Below are 15,070 nucleotides of genomic sequence, written 5' to 3' on the forward strand. Positions count from 1 at the left end.
GATTCGTTTTACCTCAGGCCATCCAGTCCACTATCAACCTATTAAAGGTTGCGATGTATGATAGAAGGTCCTGGTTACCCTGTCGTAGGGACAAAAGTTCGTTATCCAGGGCGTGTCCTTGGGAATGCCGGGTAAATAGGCTTTCCATGCTCATTTGAAAGCCCTGAAAATCCCGAAGAATTGGGTCATCCCGAGTAACTAGTGGAATGGACCAATCAGCTGCACTGCCACTGAGATATGACAATACAAAGGCTACCTTGGCTTGATCGTTTGGGAAGGCTCCAGGTCTGCATAAAAAGTGCAAGCGGCATTGGTTCATAAACACGGCGAACCTTTTGGGATCTCTGGCAAAGCGTTCGGGCGGAGCTAATGGAATATTTCCTGGTAGGTTTATTTGCACAGGGTTACTCGATGACACAGGAGCTGGATTTCCCCCGGGACCTGGTAGGGGTGCTTGTCCATCCTGGCCTTGCAGTAGTTGCCTAGCAAGGTCATCAGTTCGCTCCTTTGACAAAATCAGTTCTCTCCTAAGAGCATTGGTTTCTTGACGGGCGGAATCCATTTCAGCCCTCAGTTCCCCTAGTAATTGGGCCAATTGGTCAGTTTCTGAGGTATCCATAACGCCCGGGTGGGAATTTGTGGGTAGGCTTCGCGTTCTGTTACACTCACCTGGCTCCCACAGGGGCGTCGATCTGAACTGGGCAGCTGCGGTCTCCACCAATGTGACGCGTAGTGCCGAGATGACGGACTGGACTGCCCACCTAGCTTCGTTTGCTTGGCCCGTAGGAATATTCTTCGGCAAATGGAGAAAGGGAATTAACCACCCGTGGAGTTGAGCGTTAACCCCCCCCCACTCCCGCTGTTCTCCCCACTGATCACCTTTGATGTCCCCTCTTATAGTCTCACCTGATGGTTTGGAAAGATGAGCTCTCTATCCTGCATTGAGAGCAGGGGCGCGTAGATAACCAGTTGCTTCACTGGCTCGAAGGAATTGGTGAGTTCCAGAACAATATTGACTCTGAGATTCCCGGCAAGACGCCGTAAGTATGTAGTTCGTAAGAGTTCAAATGTCTGACTTTCACTCCTGTCCGATTCCTTTCAGGTTGTAGCTTGACCCTAGCGAAGAGTTCCTCTTGGCAACCGGTAATATTCAGGTAAGGATTTGTATTATCGAACACAGTTCGATAAAATAATGTCAATATGTAACCTGTTGCTTTCTCCCTTATTCAGGCGCTGAGAGAAAGTATGAAGTCTCGGGGAATAATGCCTCCGGCGGTAAAATCAGGTAAGTCTATTGTGGTGAGGAGGTTTCCCCTTGTTTGTCCCTTTGTTTCACCTTGCTGTCCTTTTGTTTCCCCTTAGGGGCTGGAGTTCGGCGAGGATGTGGTGGAAGCTGCGCCGACCCGTGAAGAGGAATAGTACCCCCGGTGGTAAAATCAGGTAAGTCTATGGGGGGTAACTAATATTGCCTCTGTGTATTCCCTTGGCTCACCTTGCTGTTCTTGTCTTCCCGTTAGGTGCCGGAGTGCGGCGGGAACATGCAGAAGGATGCGGTGGAATGTGAAGATGCTGCGAAGGCCGGTGAGTTCAGCGCGGCGCTGCAGCAGGCGAGGCGACGCGCATAAAATAACTTCTTTCTTCCAGCTCGAAGGCGCGATGGATCGTAATTCAGGTAAGGATCAAAGTTATTGCTCTTGTTCTAACCTTTTCTCCTTTTTTCTCCCTTTTTCTAGGAGCTCCAGACTTGAGGCGGGCGTGGCAGAAGACTGGATGTAGACTTGCAGGCACGGTGAGCGTTACGCTGCTGGATGCAGAATAACGCGAAGCGTGTGCTGCTCTTCGGGTGTGGTTTAAATAGCTCTGGCTCTCCATACGAGCCTGGCGCCATAGATGCCAGGACTGCACCCAAATAGCCCCTAGCAGGGGTTGCTGGGCTTGCTTGGAATAACTTGATGCCTGCTTCCGGGATTGCTGGACTTGGTCTGGGTCCCCGGGGGTAGGCATCATGACAAGAGATGAGACACCTGGTTGTAGATCTGGAGGGAGGGATGAGGTACCTGGGTGTGGATCTGTAGGGAGGGATTGTTAATCTGCGTGTGGCTCTGGAGGCAAGGATGGATGCATATGGGTGTGGATATGGAAAGAGGGATGGCCTAGTTGGGTGTGGCTCTGGAGGAAGGGATTGGGCATCTGGGTGTGGCTCTAGAGCGAGGGATGGGGCATCTGGGTGTTGGTCAGGAGAGAGGAATGGGGGCATCTTTCTGTGGGTCTGGAGGGAAGGATGAGGCACATTGGTATGGGTCTGTAGCAAAGGATGGGGCACATTGGTGTGGGACTGGAAAGAGGGATGTGGGCATCTTGGTGTGGTCTGGGGGGTGGCATGGTGCATCTGTGTGTGTGTCTGGAGGGTGAAATGGGGCATTTTTGAGGGTCGGGAGGGTAGGATGGGGCATCTATTTGGGTCTGGTGGGAGGAAGGGCAAATCAGGTTGTGGGTCTGGCATGGGGGGATGGTTCATCTAGGTGTGGTTTGGAAGGCAGTATGGGGCATCTTGCTGTGTACAGGGAGGGTGGGACATTATGGTATAAGTTTAGAGGGAGGGATGGGGCATCCTAGTGGGGTCTGAATTGAAGTGATGGTGGTATTTTGGTGGGGTCTGGAATGGAGGGATGGGGCAACTTGGTGTGGGTTTGGAATGGAAGGGTGGGGGCATGTGTGTGTGGGTCTGGAGGGAACGATGGCGGTACATTGGTGTGGGTCTAGAGGGAGGTAAGGGAGCATCTTGGTGTGTGTCTGGAGGGCAGGATGGGGGGATTTTTTTGTGTGTGAAGGGAGGATGGGGTATCATAGTATGGCACTAGAGGGAGGGATGAGGGCATCTTGGTGGGGTCTGTATCAGTGGGAGGGGGCATCTTGGTGAGGTCTGAATTGGAGGGATGGGGCATATCAGTGGGGTCTGGAATGGAGGGAAGGGGGCATCAGGGTGTGTGGGTTGGAAGGGTGGGATGGGGCATCTGTGTGTGCATCTGGAGGGTGGGATGGGGCATCTGTGTGTGGGTCTGGAGCGTGGGAACGGGCATCTGTGCATCTAGAGGGAGGGATGAGGTATCATAGTATGGATCTAGATGGAGAGATGGGGCATCTTACCTGGTTACCAGGCCCTCCTTGACCAGTCTATACCAGAACTCCCCCAATCCAGCACTGCCCTTCCAGGCCTCCTTCCCTGACCAGTCTGGAGGGTTTTTATCCCTCCGGAGTCCACACCCATCCTCGAACCTAGACGCCCATCCCCTGGCACTTACCCTCCCCTCACCCCCACCCCTTGAGCTCCCTTCAGCACTTGCCTAGCCTCTGGGCCCCCTGCATTGTATCCAGTTCTCCCCTGCCTCCGTTGCACTTCTCGTTACTGCACTTGCACGATCCGAATGTCACAAGGCCTAGTAGGACTGTTATTGTTATTATCTTCCCCCTTTCTCTCCCCCTTTTTGTCTTGTGGCACCTGGAAACACCATTTCCTGTATAGATGCCTTATAAATATTCAATAAATCAAATAAATACATCTTGGTGGGGTCTGGATTATCTGGATTATCTGGTTCTAGCTCCACCCCCACCGCGCCTTCTGGGAAAGTGCTCTGAGTATTGTACATCAGGAAGGTTCCAGGTGTTCTCTCCCTCAAAGTAGTTCTTGGTTTCTACCCCACCTTGGGGCCTTACATCTCTCACCACGTCTTGGGCTACGGGTTCTGTCGATGCCTTCCAGTTTCATTTCTCTCACCCCACCTTGGGGTCTGGGCTTTCACACCCCGCCTTGGGGTCTTATCTCGTTCAACCCGCCTTTGGGTCATGGTTATCTTACCCCACATTGGGGTCCTGTCCCGCTCACCCTGCCTTGGGGTCGACTCTTGCTCACCCAGACTTGGGAACTGGTTCTCTTACCCTCACCCTTGTGTTTTGTCTTGCTCACCTCACCATGGGTTGTTGTCTTGTTCATGCTGCCATGGGGTGTCCCCTCACTCAACCCACCTTCGTGTTGCCCTCATCTCACACTGTGTTGGGGGTCTTGATTTCGCACCCAACCTTGTGGTCTTTGTTCTCTTACCCTACAATGTGGTCTTGTTTAGCCTAACCTTCCCTCTCTCAGTTCCCTGGAGCAACTGTGTACCTTTTTGTTCTTGGTGGTGCTCCTCGGGTGAGTCAAGTAGTTTGGCATCTGTGTTTCTGACTTTGCAACCGGTTCTCACTGCTCTGCTCGAAGCAGAGTTGGTCAGCGGTCTCGTCTGTCTGCGGTTCCTCTCGGCTAGGCCTTTTTGCTTGCTGTTTCGGTGGGATAGTTAGCCTTCAATGGGCTCAGCCGCAGTCAGCCTCTCCAAGTCTGGCACACAGCCTGCATCTGCTGTCACATCTCCCAGGAGGAGGGTTCCACGTCCCTCAGGCTCCACAGTTGTTGGCTGTCATGCTCTTACCTGCTGCCTTCTGCAGGTATGCCGTGAGCCCACCACTTCCACCACTAGGTCACTCAAAACTGTAATAATGCACACTCTTAAGAGGCCCCATGAAGGGATTGGATGTCCTTACTACTTCCTCCTTCTTCCACCGTGTTATGCGTGATGTGCTGACATCTGCAATTGAAACAAGGAGTAGTAAGCTGAGCTCTTCACTAACCCTCTCCCAGGTTTCCCTATTGGACCCCTCCCCCAGAGCTGACTCGTGGTTTACAAGTTTCTTGGGTTCAATTTGTTAATATCCCCACAACAATATCACCATAAAAGAATGGTGCCGTTTTTTTGCGGCAATACTAACCCATGGAACCTGCGTGGGACACCCCTGCAACCCCCATATTATTTTAAAAGGAGTGGGGGACACTCCTGCAACCCCGCTCCAATTTAAACCTAATATTAACCCTATCTTAATGCCGCCTATGGCCTTTCCCGACGACCATATATATGGCGACATTATTGGTGGGGATAATATTACGTGATACCGTTTCTTCGGACAGAAGAGAGGATAGCAGTGAGAAGCCTTCTCCAAACAGTGAACGCCACTGGATGGACTAGAAGTAGTCCTGCTACTTTGGACCTTTAAGGACTTGTATTGCTCTTCCTGGCCTTGGCTGAAAATGTTTCTTAATGTCTCTGTAATATTTGAATAACTTCAAGATTGTGTATAATGTCTCTATTCACTCTGCTGTAGATTTCCAATGTCTCTATGGCTTGTGCTGTAAATGTCTCTTATGGCTTGTGCTATTCACGTGATTTCCACTGAAATATGTCTCTTTACCTTTTCAGGGCACTTCAGGCACTGTGACAAGGATGCCACTGCGGAGGAATGCTGATGAAGTGATCGCTAAGTAGATAAGAGATATGTTGGCATGCAGCGTGGATACTAGGCGTATTAGTTCAGGACAAGTGTTGCTTCCCTTTTATAATGCAATGATTAGTGTCCTTTGCTCTGCTGATGACCCCATAGAGCGCGGGCTGTGGGGGGCGGCGGGGAATGAAATGGAGGAATGGAACGCTGCAGTTTCTGACCTGTTTCTTGTGTTCTTTCTGTTTACAGGTGTTGGAGGATGAACCAGCTAGCCCCAAACTTCATTGAAGCAGAGCACAGAGAGAACGTGCTGCAAGCAGAATAACAGGCGTCTTGCAAAACAGTAAGGCTTCGGGTGCTGCCAGGGTGGCTGACTAATGGCAAGCATGCCCGTACAATTGGGCGGGGTTGAATTACCCCAGGAGGCCCAAGATGGATTTGGAGAGTTTATAGAGCATGTTGGGAGTTGTGATCCTGTTACTCCAGTATGCTTCGCTGCAGTTCTTCTTCATTGCTGTCTCCATGCCCCGGCCAGTAGTGTCCAGGAAGATGAGGTGGGCAGTGTCCCTCTGTCCCTCCTCCCACATGTACATCTGTAAGTCCCTGCTGCCGCAACCCTAAGTGGAGGTCTTGACATTGTCTCTCTCTCTCTTTCTCTCTCTATCCCTCTCTCTCTCTCTCTCTCTCTCTCTCTCTCAGCCTCTTTATCGTCTTTTCACTTCAGGATCCTGGGCTCGTATTTTGAGGTAGCTGGGTTGATTGACATAAGCCGTCATCCATCTTCTTCTAATGGTCGTCCTAAACGTTGAATATATACCTCCTATAAACAAGCTTCTATGTGTTCTTCCTACTTGCGTTATGGCCTATTTACAGTTATTGACTAGTGAGTCACTTCATTCTCTGTATCATTGGGTACATGTTTCGCTTAGTGCTGCAGTTACATCATCATCCTTAAGTATTTTCATCTAGTTTCAGCATAGGTTCTTATATCTTCTTTATGACATTCCTTCGCTGTGGTCAAACTTTGTTTTAACATACATCCATTCTGTTCATGGCTGCTTTTCGACAGCTCGGCAAAGGGCATCTTTCTTGATAGCTTTCCTCCACTATGTTAACTTGTGGGTACATTCTAAATGGTTGCTTGAGTGCATATCGTCTCTCATATACTCAATATGGTACAGGAATGTTGCAAGGATTCATGCACGGGTTCCCAATTGTGGCTATTTCTCTTTCATTCCAATGGGATGGTGCTAAGGAGGCGGAGACCAGGGAGAGGGTGTCCACCTGCTCCTCTACACTATTCTCAAATGTTTGACTGGGTTAATGTGATGCTGGAAATGCATCGGAGGGACAGGGCTTCCATATCCTTGTCCTTTACTGCTTTTTAACATGTCTTCTGTTGTGTTTTCCATGCAGGAGTTCATGTGGGACTCCTGGAGGTGCAGCTCTCTTTTGGTTTGGTGAACAGACCCATGGGATATCTTTATGGCACCCATGGGGTGGGGGTACAACCCTGTGCCCCTAGTGTATGTTTTTGGGCACCTGTGTGTGGCCCACAGAGCAGGGTATGGGCTGGTGGCAGCTTCATGATGAATTTGACAGGTGCTCTGAATAACCTCCATTTTGGGATACCCAGCCTCTGACAATGGAATCAGTTGATTCCTGATAGGAAACAAGATGGCCCCTGTGGCCTCTTGCTTTCAATTGCCTGTTACCTTGTTTTCCCAAAGTCCTGGGAAGCCCTGACTCTGTCCCTTCCCCCTGACCGTCTGTTGGAAGTTCCATATATGGTGTTGTTGTGAAGTCCAGGCCAGACTGGCTGGAGCCTTCCCAGTGACTGTATGTTGTGGGTAGACCCTGTGGGTGGGACCTGGGTGAATGGAGTGTGTGAAAAATACGCATTCTGTGTTGTGGGTGTCTAGTATCTGGTGTTTGACACAATGACTGAGACAGCCCTGCCCGAAACTAGTATGAATGCAGTGTGGAGTGTTGAATGGCTGGGTACTTGTCCCAATAAACAAAACTTGTTGTGAGTGTCTGGAGAGAAGTGAATGGCCTGAATGCACTATGCATCTGATTGGCTGCCTGCCTGCATGAATGCCCTTCTGACCGATTGGTTGCCTGAGTGTGACCCAGCAGAATGAATGGGAGATCAACTAGTATATCTGGGGGCCTCTCACTGCTAGAATTCGTGTTCAGAAGCTGAAGAGAAACTGGAGTTGAAACTGAGGCTCATCCTTGAGGCCCTGCTAGAAGAGAAGTCTTGCTGCTGCTCTACTTCGTTGATCTGAAAGCTGCTGTGTCTCCAAGGACTGACCCAGAGAGGACCTGGTAAGGCGCCCTCTTCCCGAGCTACGAGGGACCATCGTGCACCAGCTGATCTTTGCCAAAGCTCCCTAGTAGACAGAGCTATGACAGGCTGCCGACCGGAGACGGGGACTGCCGCAGAATCCCAAAGAGAAGTGCCCGGACTGTTGTCCACCACTGTCGACAACCGCCGTTGCCGACTGGAGCTGCTGTGCTCCCGTTTGCCTAAGAACTTCATTTGATCCAAGGAGGCTCTCGTTTGCATCGCCGCCCGCTTTATCCAGCTGGAGAAGGCCCGACCGTCGACGCACTGAGGAATATTCGCCGGTGGGTTTCCCTCCACCTAAAGACCACAGAGATGCCGATTACTCGACGCCCTTGCTGGGCCACAGTTCTTCATCATCTCTTTCCAGAACTATCGTCACCGAGGTGCCCCGCACGCTTCTTCCTTGCAGGACACCAACGCTCCGTCGTTGACGAGTATCGCTACGAACGAAGCTGCCACTTCACTGCCGCAGTTCACCCTGTTCTCCGTCGGTCGTTCGACGACCCGTCACTCCTGCCTTAAAGGGAGGGCACTCAAAAAGGGCTGTCGATTCCCCGACGACGAACGCTACAATTCCAGGAACATTGGGGCTGTAGAACTATTGTAGTGGGAAATAAGACTCATAGAACAATATATGGACTGGGCTTGTGATACATCTTTGCTTTACAGGTTGCCCAGGTGGGGGGATCTCCACACAGAATTGCGCCTAGTTGGTAAAGGCCAGTATTCTGCCAATTGTTCAACCATCTTCCTTTCCTTCCCCTCTCTACTGCTGGTTTCCTCTTTATTGATCTGTGTGACATTTTGACAGTATAGTTGATGCACTTTAATGAGATCTGATAATAATTGTGGTACCACTTTAGAACTGTATATATTTACCATTATTGACTTTCTGAGCACAAAGTGAGTTATTGTGATAGTGTACATAACCTTGAATAATAATTATATAAAGACTGTGTTTTCAGTAATACAGTGTGTGGACATTCCTTTGTGGGGGTTTGGGGACTACACTGTACTTAAGAACCAGCCTGCATCACCTCCTGAGAAGCTGGGCCTTGATTGCTTGACCAGTGCTACCACAATAGAGAATCTTGGCTGGGGTCCTCTATGCCTCTCCTATGCCATATAGAGAGCAGAAGTACAGACCCCCCTCCAGTCTTTACAGTTAGAGCCAGATATTTCAATTGTTAACTCTAATAGGAAAAGATAAAACAAATGTTTTGAAAAGTTTAGGAAAAGTTTGTTTAAAAATGGTTCTGAAATACAATGTTTGTAACTTTAATTATGACCGTTCATTTGCCATGGGTAAAAAGTCTAAATGTACAAATCACAAAAAAAGTACAAAATAAGCAGTCCAACAAACAACTCAGTTGGTACTCATTCTTAGTGCTTGATATAATTTCAATAGCCTAATTATAGGAACCATATGGAAATTGCCACGAAAAAAGCAAATAAATGGTAAGTTAAATAGGGCTCAGAGAGCAAATTGTATATTTGAATATGCAGTCTCCAGAAAAAAGGTCCAGTTGTATACCTATTCTGAACTGGTTTCAGTGGATACAGTGATTGAACCACCTTCTTCAGGGCGGGGGATTCTTGTCTGAATTCTGAGAACCCCTTCTATTATTCTGCCATATCTGCCAAAATGAAATTTCATAGCTTCATGATGCCATATCTGCAAGGGACAGAAAAAGAAAAAGCACAAAAATTGTAATTTTATTATGAAAGGCAGCTATTTAGAAGGGATTACATTACCCATAATGCATTTAGTGCTAACTGGGTTTTTAGTTAATTATATATAACGAATATAATATACAGATTAACCATTGAAATCCAACATATCCTGAATGTTCAGATTCATTCAAATCATGAAGCAAAGCTCACCCTCTTATATTAGATGTGACATTCAGATTCTATGAATAACGCACACTGTTCCATCAAATTCATCAATACCAAATATGTTGCACCACACTGCCTGTGACAGTGTTCTTAAAATGATTACACACGCAATTTACAAACTGTTGTGGTGCAACTTTCTGTGAAAAACAGCAAAAACAGAGATACCCTGCCAGGTTAAACCACTAATTCCTTTATAAATATCATTTGTGTTGCCTAACCCAACATATATTCTTACAAAATCACTCACCATTACACTTGAAAAGCTTCTGCCTCTTTGAACGTTGTTTGCAGTTTGAATCCGCGTCCCATTTGTGTCCACAAGTGATAGTAATTAAGTAGCACGCTCAACCCTTATTGCACAAAGATAACGCCCTAGATTGAAGAGCGCCATTTTGTGATGGACCCATTTGTATGTAAGACATTGTAAAGCCAAACATCTTTGTATTGTATTTAGGTCCATGCACGATCTAATTCTATCAAAAACATGTACACACAATGTTTGTAAATTTGATTATATTCCTTAAAATCAATCACTGCGTCTGCACTTTTACTCTTCATTCTATTGTCGTTCAGAAGTTGTAGTATAACTGTATGGCACGACTTCTGACACTGGATATATACATATATTCCTAATGTGCGTGTGAGATAAATCATGTTGACCTCATTTCTGACATTATCGGGCAAGCCACTATTTAAAGCACCTCGATCTACAATTAAATTATAGATCGTTTGAACGGATGTTTTCTGCCAATTCAAGAGATTTAATAAATTCCACTGCAGCCAATACTACAGAGGTTGTCCTCGTAGCTAAGCATATATTCCATGATTATTCCAAGTCCACAGATGTATTTATGGGCAAAGATCTCTCAAAATATAACTGACGTTTGTTGAACAGAAGATTACACTCAGTCAAACAGTGCCTCAAGGTTTCACAAGAACCATCAAAATTACAAAATCGACACATAACATGTTCCTTTGGAATTTGGCCATACCTCACAATAATCAGTTTTGTTAATATCAAATTCCAATGAAATCATAAGAAGATGGCCCTTGTTAACCTTCAGGGTAGATACATAAAAAGGGAGCTGTAGTTCCCAGCTTCTTATGATCAGGATATGAGTGTAAAACATCAGATGTTCTTATCCAGTCACAGTTATATAATGATAGTCTAACCCGAACAGGAGTGTGCACCAGATCTTCTATTGTGCAGTTGGTAGTAGCTAAAATAGCTGTGCTTCTTTCCAAGCTCAAATTCATCCAAGCACAACCATGAGTGTGAAGAATTTCTTATTCGGACACAGAATCCTACGGAATAAAGAAAGAATTCTCCAATTAGCTCTTTCTTTTAGAGATATAATTCCCAACTCCTATCATATAAAACCTACTGGCAGTGAGTTTGGGAGCCTTGGTTTTCTCCTCCAAAATATCAGTTCTAAAGTCGGCAAGCAGTCTATTACATTAGGAGGATACGTTTCGATACTGTAGAGCAGTTTTGGTACAAGTTTACTTTCATAGAATTTAATATCAGGTTTCAAGGAAAACGTACAGAATTTCTGATCGATCTTTATTAACTAAGAAGAGAGAGCATGCACTTGATCTTTAAACCACAATCTTAATTTCCCAATGCAGGGTTTAGCGTTGATCATGAATCCTAGATAAGTCATGGATGATACAGTATCAAGTTTTATATAACGTAACTTCCATCAATAGGAGCTCTTAATCCTCCATACAGAAAGTTGCCTTATCTTAGTCTTCTCACGGTTGACCTTCAGAGAGTGATCCTCAATATATTTAACAGAGGAATTAATCAGTCACTGAATGCCCACCGCAGTACAATCGAAAGTAAGAAATCATCGGCATAAGCCAAGTATCTTACTCGTAGTTTACCCAGATTAGGTGATACAAATACTGAACACTTCAATGAATTGTCTAATTCAGCAAGATATAAATTGAACAGAGAGGCTGCCAAAACACATCCTTGCCTAACCCCACATGAGGTAGTAATAGTTCTGGATAGGCCACCAGAATGGTTTAGGTCAACCTCTATGTTCGTGTCATTATACAATCCCACAATGAGTGTCAGCAAGTCTGGGGGATGCCCCATGATTGCAGTTTCACCACAGTTTATTACGGTCGACTGCATCAAAAGGCGGATGCCAGTTTGAGCGACCCACCAAAAAAAGACTCATTGGGCCAGCCCAAGGAAGTTGTTGCAGACAATTTAGCATGAGTCCATTTAAGGAGGTCCCTAGGTTTATGTTTATGTTTATTAATTTTATACAGCGCTTTAAACCAAAGCGCTTTACAATAAAACAAGATACAATAATAGAGAAGCAAGTTAACAAACATGAGACAAACCAGCGTAACAATATGTAGAACAATTTCCTAGGATATAGGAGATGATGGAAAGTGAGAAGGAAGGGAGAGAAGGGAAGGGGATAAGTTCAGTTATGTGATATAAAGCGAGTGGCAGTGAGAGGAGGGGAAGAGGAGGTATGGGGGTGGGGGAGAAGGAAGCAGAAAGGTAGGAGGTCAAGGGGGGAGTGGAGAAGAAGGGCTTTCAAGGAGGTGCGGAAGGAGGTGTAAGTGGGGGTGGAGCGGATAGAGAGAGGTAAGGCATTCCAATGTAAGGGGGCCAGAAGCTGGAAGGAGGGGAAGCGGGAAGCAGCACAAGGAGACGGGGGTACAGTAAGTAGAAAGTGGTCAGTGGAGCTGAGAGGGCGAGACAGAGTGTAAAGGGAGAGGAGAGAAGAGAGATAAGGGGGAGCAAGGCCATGGAGAGATTTGAATACCAAGCAGAGAAATTGATATTTAAGTTGGGAGGGGAAGGGAAGCCAGCCGAGTTGATAAAGTGAGGAGGAAATAGAGTCGCGAGGGCCTAGGAGGCAGAGAGTATGAATAGAGGAGTGGTAGATGGACTTGAGGGGGGTCAGATGAGAGGCAGGGAGTCCAAAGTGAAGGGAGGAACAGTAGAAGAGTCGGGAGAAGATGAGTGAAGAGATTAAGAGTTTAGAAGCGTGGAAAGTGAGAGAGGACCTGATCTTGCGGATGTTGTAGAGGTGTTGACAAAAGGAACGAGAGGTAAGAGAAATGTGATGGGGGAAGGAAAGGGAGGAGTCTAGGTGGATGCCAAGATTACAAGCAGAAGTGGAGATAGGGAGATAGGAGGGGGGAAAGTGGATAGAGGGAGGAGGATTAGGGGAAAGAGAGTTAGAAGGAAAAACCCTGTTTGCCATTTGTTCAAAATATGGCAATCTGCCATCCAAGATTGTAGGTGTGTTTGCAAGATCGATGCAAAAACCTTACTTTCAGCCTCTTGGATTGCAATCGGACGATAATTTAGCGGACAAGATCGATTCCCTCTTTTTTTAAATTGGGATTACATATGCAGTAGACCCGGAATCCGGCATTTTACCAGATATCACAATCTTCTGGAAGAAGGTAGATAAGGTTTCAGACCTTAAGTCAGGGTCGCTTCTGAATAGATAATTAGTAAGCCCACTGGGGCCAGGAGCATGGGAGAAACTAAGGTGCGAAAGGGCACGAAACACTGCTTCACTCCCAAGTCTGGAACTTATTACCCAATTCAACAATTGAAAAAAGTTGCATATGGCCCCTGGTATTTCAAGAGATCAGGGTAATCCAAGATGCTCATAGATCATTTTTTTTGGGACGCTTTCAATAAACAAGACCAATTATTGGTTTGTTCAGAGGTCTGAATCATGTCTTTCAGGTGCTGGATTTCAGCTCTTGGGTTCAAATCCAACTCCCCCACACATATTTCATTACCATTCTCATTTGGCCACAGATACTGGGAGATATCAGAAACAAGGATTATAAAGTTCTCTTATTCATTCATAATGCAGCCTCAAATTAATTTCGATTTAACAAAGACTATAAAGTGATCTGCTCTTGGGCAATCGATGTAATCTACCCTCTGTAAATCACTTGAGGAAATTCCAGCCAACGTCAGTAAAGCCGAAAACAACTGTAAAATTGCAGTTCTTCTGAAAATCACCAAACCATTTTCCAGTAATATTCTCTCAAATATGATTCCATAAAGTAGTTATTTTGGTATAGCTCTTTCGTTTGCTAACCGCACAGGTTGTGACAAGTTGGAATGTTTCGCTTGCATTCTTACAACAGCAGGACCTAACGGCGTTAGTCCATAGGTCTCTGGTACTCAGAATGGAAACATGATTAGCATTTTGATTTTTACTCTGATCTCTGAAAGAGAAGCCCTTAGCAAATGTTAAGTTTGGTTGCAACAAGTCAAATGTTTCAGATGTTCCCTTATGAATAGTACTACAATCGATGGAGTTATGCTTGCCTGGTATCGACCCACCCATTTGTACCAAACAGTGGGTTACCGCCATATTGGCATGGAGAGAGGTGTCTTCAACACACATTGGGCCATCAGAGAGGGGAGGACCTTGACCCGCCATCCCCAGAGAGAGAGAGATCTTGAGATGAACCCATATGGATATTTACTGATTTGCTATTATAAGCTAAATTAGCATTTCCACTCTTTCCCATCAATATGGCCCCATCAAAAGGTCGACTGTTAGGTATACTCCTGTAGAGTGAAGCTGCTTGTTGGATGTACTCAGATTGGTCAGACATTCCTACTTCTGTTCCGTACCTCACACAACATGGTTTAGCTATGCCATGCTTGGTAACTTCAGTCGCAGTATCCTTAGGATTCTCAGCCATCAGACTATTTTACCAGGACCAACACTGGGATATGGGAGTTTAAAGTTACAGTTTTCGAAAGAACTGCCTTCACCTTAGGCGGATTAAGAAAAGAATGAAAAAACTGTCTCAATGACTGATTATTTCTTTTTTTTGAGTGGGTAAATTCTTAGTTTTCCGTTGTTGTACACCATATTTCTGTCCAGAATTCTTAGCATGGACAGTTGTTGTTACAATAGGTATAGAAGAGACATGCAACACAGAATAGATAGCCTCTGTGTCAGAATCAATATTAAAAATAGGTAGTGGGTGTGGCGAAATCACACATGGCACGTCTTCATCAGACGCTGATTCGGATATTGCCACTGGTGGGGACTCCTACCTAGATGAAATATGAGGAGCCCGCCCTGTAAATTCATCTTCACTAGGGAGGTTTACAGCACCAGATTCCCCAGCAATTCCCCCGCTTGATTTAGTTGTGTTCCCAGAGGCCCTCATAGGATTTGATTCGACACCTCTATGCCCCCACCTCAAGTTATCAGAAGCAATCATGTGATCACCACCTGCAATCTTTAAGTCAAGCCTGTCCCCTTGCTGAAAGAGAAACTCCTTTGCTGCTATGTGTAATTTTATATTATCAAACTTAAACAGCAAAGACTGCAGGGCTTTCGAGTTTGACTTGACTTCGGTCTTCAGGCTTTCAAAACAAGAAACCAGGATGCACAGAACCTGGTTTATTTCAATCAAGGCCTGATTCGAAGGGGAATTCCACCGACAAGTCAGTCCTGGAGTCAAAGAAGATAGGAGTCTCTGCTGCGC

At 46.2% G+C, this 15,070-nt stretch overlaps 1 protein-coding gene across 1 annotated transcript in view; it reads right to left on the reverse strand.

The window, feature by feature from the left end:
- LOC138527237 (galactoside alpha-(1,2)-fucosyltransferase 2-like) overlaps positions 1-15,070 on the reverse strand; it is a 284,795-nt gene that overhangs the window by 94,129 nt on the left and 175,596 nt on the right. The window contains exon 2 of the mRNA XM_069638353.1: positions 9,195-9,335. The gene's annotated coding sequence lies outside the window, so the exon portion shown is untranslated. The remainder of the gene's footprint in view (positions 1-9,194; positions 9,336-15,070) is intronic.

The sequence above is a fragment of the Ambystoma mexicanum genome, chromosome 1q (assembly GCF_040938575.1).
Source record: "Ambystoma mexicanum isolate Mex_15411 chromosome 1q, UKY_AmexF1_1, whole genome shotgun sequence".
NCBI classification, from domain to species: Eukaryota; Metazoa; Chordata; class Amphibia; order Caudata; family Ambystomatidae; genus Ambystoma; species Ambystoma mexicanum.